The following is a 6,000-nucleotide window of genomic DNA, read 5'->3' on the forward strand; positions in this document are numbered from 1 at the left end:
GTAATGAAGTCTTCAGGATTGTATGTTGCTCCATCTTCAATCCAGCCATAGCACGGGCGATTAGCTCTCGAAGTGTCTGGGTGTGTATAGTTTGACATTGTATGTTGAACAAATATTATTTTGGTAGCAATATGAAGTATTAGTAGTATATTACTAATAAATAGTAGGAGTTTTTGTTATACGATATGATTAGTTGTGAAATGACATGCGGTCAGTTTTTGCTATCAATGTAGACATTTTGTCTTTTCAATATCTTTTACAAGAGCTGGCAGTCTTTTTATTTATTTCGACTGTTTTCAGTATATATATTTAGAACTTAGTCATGAATTAGATTTGTGTAAAATTCAAATTTTGAGTTAAAATTTATTTGAACTTAAAGTTGGACTGAGATTACGTATTATTTAGTTGAGGTTCAAATTATAAACAAAATATATGTATAATTCAAGTTTTGCACCTAAAACTTTATTCATGTACTATAAAGTAGAAAAACTGAAATTTGTGATTTAATTAGCTGATTTTAATCTTTGTGGGATAAGTCATATTTTGATCAAAGTTAATTATTTAATGGTTGTTTACCCTTAATTTAATACTAATGTAATTTTATTTTGAATTACAATATGCATACAATAAGATTTGCATTTATAATTTTAATTTAATGCTATTAGTAGTACTTCTGTCGTTTCAAGTAATTTAATTTGTACTACCAGAGGTCCATACAATATGTATTGGATTGAACGTGTCATCATTGAGTAAATAGAGGGTCAGGGTGATATTATTAGTGGTATACATAGGGTTCTATATTTATAGATGTAATAATTAACTGTTATTGCCTTTTGTAGGTTCATTAATGGTTCGTTGTTTTCAAGATAAAATTGTATGTTTTGTTACTAGGAGTACTATTAATTATAGAGATATATAGAGACGCATGTATACTGAATTGTAAGAAGAAATATACGTTGTATGCTACCCTATATGTAATTTACTGTGTGTTATATAGTACGATTATAGTGGACATTTAACATTGATTTTCAAATTTATATTAAATGTAAATTACTTATAATCCATCCGTTATATGTTAATAGTCCTTTTTCTATGTTGTAGAGTTTTGAATTAAATGAGTCTTTTATGTTTTTGCCAAAAATTAGTATTCTCCTTTATTGTATTTTGTCTTTGTTTGTTTTAATTTATTGATTTATTCTCTCTATTGATTTCAGGTGTGTTATTTAAAATTATTGGTAACTGTGTCTACTTTAAAAAGTATCAGTTGTGCTCTTGCCGATTTATTTTCTCCTTTTCCTTTCTCTGTTAATAGTGAAAAACATTTCTTAGAAGATTTTCAGTTTCAACGCAAAGAAAAGCAAACAGAGGTAAAAAATTTTATTGTTTTGCTTGAGGAGGAAAATTTTGTATTGTTTACAAAAATTGGTAGTATTTCAAAGTGATTACTTATAATAAATTTTATACGAAAAAACCCTTAAATATTTGAGGTATTCAAACTTTTAATGGATACTGTAGGAGTACTATTTTAAGTTTGTAATTGTTTGTATAATAAAGTCTGATTTTTTTGTAGTATAAAATGTCAACCTCTGATGGGGAATCTTCTTCAAGCCCTAGCTTTGATGTGCAGCCGAAGATCTGCGTTCATGTGAACAGGAATTTCAATTTAAATACAGATCTTAAAATTAGGATTCCATTCTCTGATTATAATGCCATTTATTAAAATATTGTTTATTGAAATAATTATTTGATATTATTTTTTTTATTTTTTTATTTTAATAGGTACTGCCTCCTAATTTTCTAGGAAGTGATTCGTGTTTAATACCTAGAGAGTGTAAAATAATGATGTTTTCCACTCAATTTCAATGGGAAGTTGAAGTTTATTTTCGTCACAGATGTTATTATTTGTTATATGGATGGAAGAATTTTATTACTGAGAATAACGTTGTAGTGGATGACACTATAACTTTGGAGTACAAAGGTGGTGGGTTGTTCATGGCTGATATCTACGCGAGTTATGGCTTGATTAAACCTGCACCAAGATTACCAAGTAATTATTTTAACTACATATAAGTTGATTTCAATTTAAATATGTATAATGTTTATTTATATTTAATAATTGAATCTTATTGTTGTGATTTTAGGTATTCTACAAAGTTCAGCATTCCTTCAGAATCGTTTGCATGGACCTTCTTTTAGTATAGTCATACAAGAAGAAAAACGTTATGAATTGGTAATTTTTGATATTGTATGATACTCTTTACTACTATAATATATTACTCTTTATTAGTAATAATATTATTTATGAGTAAGGTATGTTTCTAATAGTTTATTAATAATATATTTCGTTTTATATATTTGTTTATCTAAAATATGTTTTTTATCAAACTAAACCTTTTAGATTAACATATTTTGATTGTTTCAATTATTTTATGTATGATTAAAAATTTTAATTTGATTATGATATTGATATTTTGTTTTTCAAATGTAGGAACTACCATTTTCATTTTGGAGACAACATCTACCTGAAAGGGAATTTCATCAAGTTGTTCTTACGAGTGATTGGCGATATTTTTCTATGAAAGTAACATAATGTGATGATGATTTGATAATTTTGTATAGTGGTTGGAGAATTTTCTATGATGAAAATGGTTTGGAAATTGGGAGCATAGTTACTTTTATGCTCTTACCAGATCCATCCATCACTTTCAAGGTTACTATTGAACCATGATATTTCAAACTTTGATGATGTACATTATTTTCATTTTTTGTGTAATTTTTGCTTGTCATAATTCTAAGATGTTTGTGTTTAATAGTATGAGTGTCTAACTAATTAATAATTATTTCGTATGATTATATGTTCAGCTCTATGGTTTTGAAAGGTTGTAGATGTTGGATTATCATCGTGGTATTAAGATGGAAGTTTTGGCGTTGTAGCTCATACAGTATGTTTATATGTATAAAAAGTTATAACAGATTCCATGATACTACATTGATGTTAGTCATTTATACTCTAATATTTATCGTAGTGATTGAATCCATGATATATTGTATTCGATTATGCGTGTATGTATGAGATATATTTTGGATTTTAGAGTTTCAATGTAAAAGAAGAATTGTCAATTGGTGGTAGTGTAATTATGAATTTGAACAGTTTTTGGCATTAAGATTTGTCGATTCGTTTTAGATTTTGTTATGTTTTCAATGTGGTTCAGTTGTTTAGTTTTGTGTATGTTATATATTTTTGTATGCATTGAATGATATTTATATTTATATTTATATTTAATTTTTATATTTTGAATAACTGGATGAATAGTAGTAGTAGTATTAAGTCGATACTTTACTTACAACAATTTTGAAGCAATTTCGACGGATTTAATATTATACTAGTTTTCATATTGTACTTATAACAAGATATTTATGTTTAACCATATAAAAATAGTAACTAATACAAGAAAATAATATCATATATAATAGTCAAATAAGGTATGTTGTATAATAGTGTATTGATAGTAATAAATATAAAAGCATAAATCTACTTTATTGGTTAAAACTTAATAACGAGGGATGGTGCATAAATATAAAGCATAAATATTGGTTAAATAAGCGACTTCTTCCTAAATTCCTCCTTAAAACCGAGAATTTAGGGTGTAGGTTATCTCTATACCATTACCATTTGATAAATATTTCTATATCACTATATTATTGAAATTTAACAAATATTTTTTGCATTTATATGTAATCTGCAAGATATGTATTTACCCCAGTTTCTGCACTATTATTTATATAGTTTAACATAATTCATGATATATTTATGTAGTTTAGATGTTTATATTCGTAGTAAATATTGTGTCATTGATAATTGCATCATAAATATAATACAAAATAGATGCTAATTGATGAGTGCATACTACATATTGTCTATTATTGATAGAGTACTTAAAACATTATCAATTAAAAATACATATTGTTTGTTCCACAAATTAGAGTTTTTGAAATCCACTTACCTGACCAGCAATTCTCCAAAACATTGTATTTTGTCACTTGTCATCACTGCATAAGATATAGTGAAAGTCTTCAAAACATTATATTTATGATATCGATAATGAGCTTAATTATAAAATGGAGTTAGTAAGGTATGTTTTCCTCCTACTAATGTTGTTATTAAATATTTATTTAATACTACTATAAAAAATTACTATAAAAAATATTGTATTTTGTCATGATTAATGGGGATTACTGCATAACATATAGTGCAAGATTATTATTTTTATTTATCAATCAAAGAAATATCATGTATTGAGTTAAAACATGAATTATAGAATATTTATTTTTACCTCAGCCATAGTAACTTTGAACTTGATGGTAGGGGTATTCCTTATCAACTGAAAATTCAATTTCATTCCAGTGTGGAATGAGTTTTCATGGAAGAAATATGACCATCCTGTTGAGACTGTCACTCTATCTTTAGTGCTCTTCAAGTATGTTTGCCACTTTCTCTCTTAGAATTCAAAGATTGCGACTTCAACGTCTTTGTTCATCACATGTGTCCTCCAGAATTGAATTGGTATGTGCTATAATGTTGATTACATTAATTTATCAATTTCAATTGTTCAATTTATAAATAAATACACTCAATGATTATTAAATATATTTATGAAATAAAAATATAAGTTCTTACCAATTTTTTGTGATTTGATGTTGCCATGGTCGATTTGAAAGAAGGTGAAACAATGAGTTCTGAAGATGATGGTCTGTCGATCATGACGATAGCTCCTTCTATAAAGTAGTGATTAAAACATGGAATATTAAACTTTATATTAACAAAGTTGAATTTATTGTAATTTCTTACCCCATTCTGGTTGTATTCTTTAGCACATTGCGTACTACCCTCATATATTTCCACATAGAAGCAATTGGGTGAAATCAGATCAAAAGTCAAGATATCTCCAGCTCTCAAGTGGTTATCTTTGTGGAATTTCTGCCATCCATTGTCCAAGCACATTTTTCTGTTTGGAAGTTGTTTGATTGCTGCTATCCAGTAGTTATTAAACCTGTTTTCAAGCTCGCACGTTGGGCCTAGCTCAACTTGATATTTCTCTTGAAATTTTTCTAGAAAGATCTGTTGTAGGGAGTATTATTTAACATAAATGTAATTGTCTTTTTGAATCTTGATGATACAAGGAATGTTATTTTAAAAAAAAAGAAGCTAAAAGTAATAAATAAATTTCAATACATACCATCTGTGATTGTTCATCGGATGAAATTATCGTAGTGAACATTGCAATGTTATCTTCCGAGTATCTCTCCTCTGGTTGCATAGACATTTTTTGACCACTTGAACATTTGAGATTTACAAAGAGAATATGGAAGATGGAAATGGTTTTAGATGTGAGAGAAAATTTACTGGAGTAATTGTGGAAGATGGAAATGGTTGTTGTCTTTATTGAATGTTAGGTGAGAAGTATTTTAATATTTTGTACTCCACATACGTATTCTCTTTCTATTGACAATTTAGTAATTAAATAATATTATAATTAGATGAATATGTAATTTGCTAATATGATAATTAGATGAATACGTAACTAATTAATACTCCCTTCGTCCCGCTTTAGCAATCCCATTGACTTTTCTGCCTTCTTTTTGTAAAAATGATAAAAAATAGTTAAAGAGATGAAACGGTAAATTAAGAGAGAGAATAATATAGAGAAGAGTCTTATCTACATTATTGTGTCTCTTACTTTACCATTACTCCACTTTAACTATTTTTTATTATTTTTATAAAAGATGGCAGAAAAGTCAATGGGACTGCTAAAGCGGGACGGAGGGAGTATTATAAATAGATGAAAAGTTATTAACTATTACTCCTGCATCGTTCAAGTATAATGTTGCATTTGATGTTGTTGTGATTTTTGTTTTCTATGTTTTGCCGAATCTATCTCCTAATTTGCATGTTGTTTTATAATTTTTCGCAATAATTTTTGAGGGTTTGTTGGAAAGATT

The sequence above is a fragment of the Salvia hispanica genome, chromosome 3, assembly GCF_023119035.1.
Source record: "Salvia hispanica cultivar TCC Black 2014 chromosome 3, UniMelb_Shisp_WGS_1.0, whole genome shotgun sequence".
NCBI lineage: Eukaryota > Viridiplantae > Streptophyta > Magnoliopsida > Lamiales > Lamiaceae > Salvia > Salvia hispanica.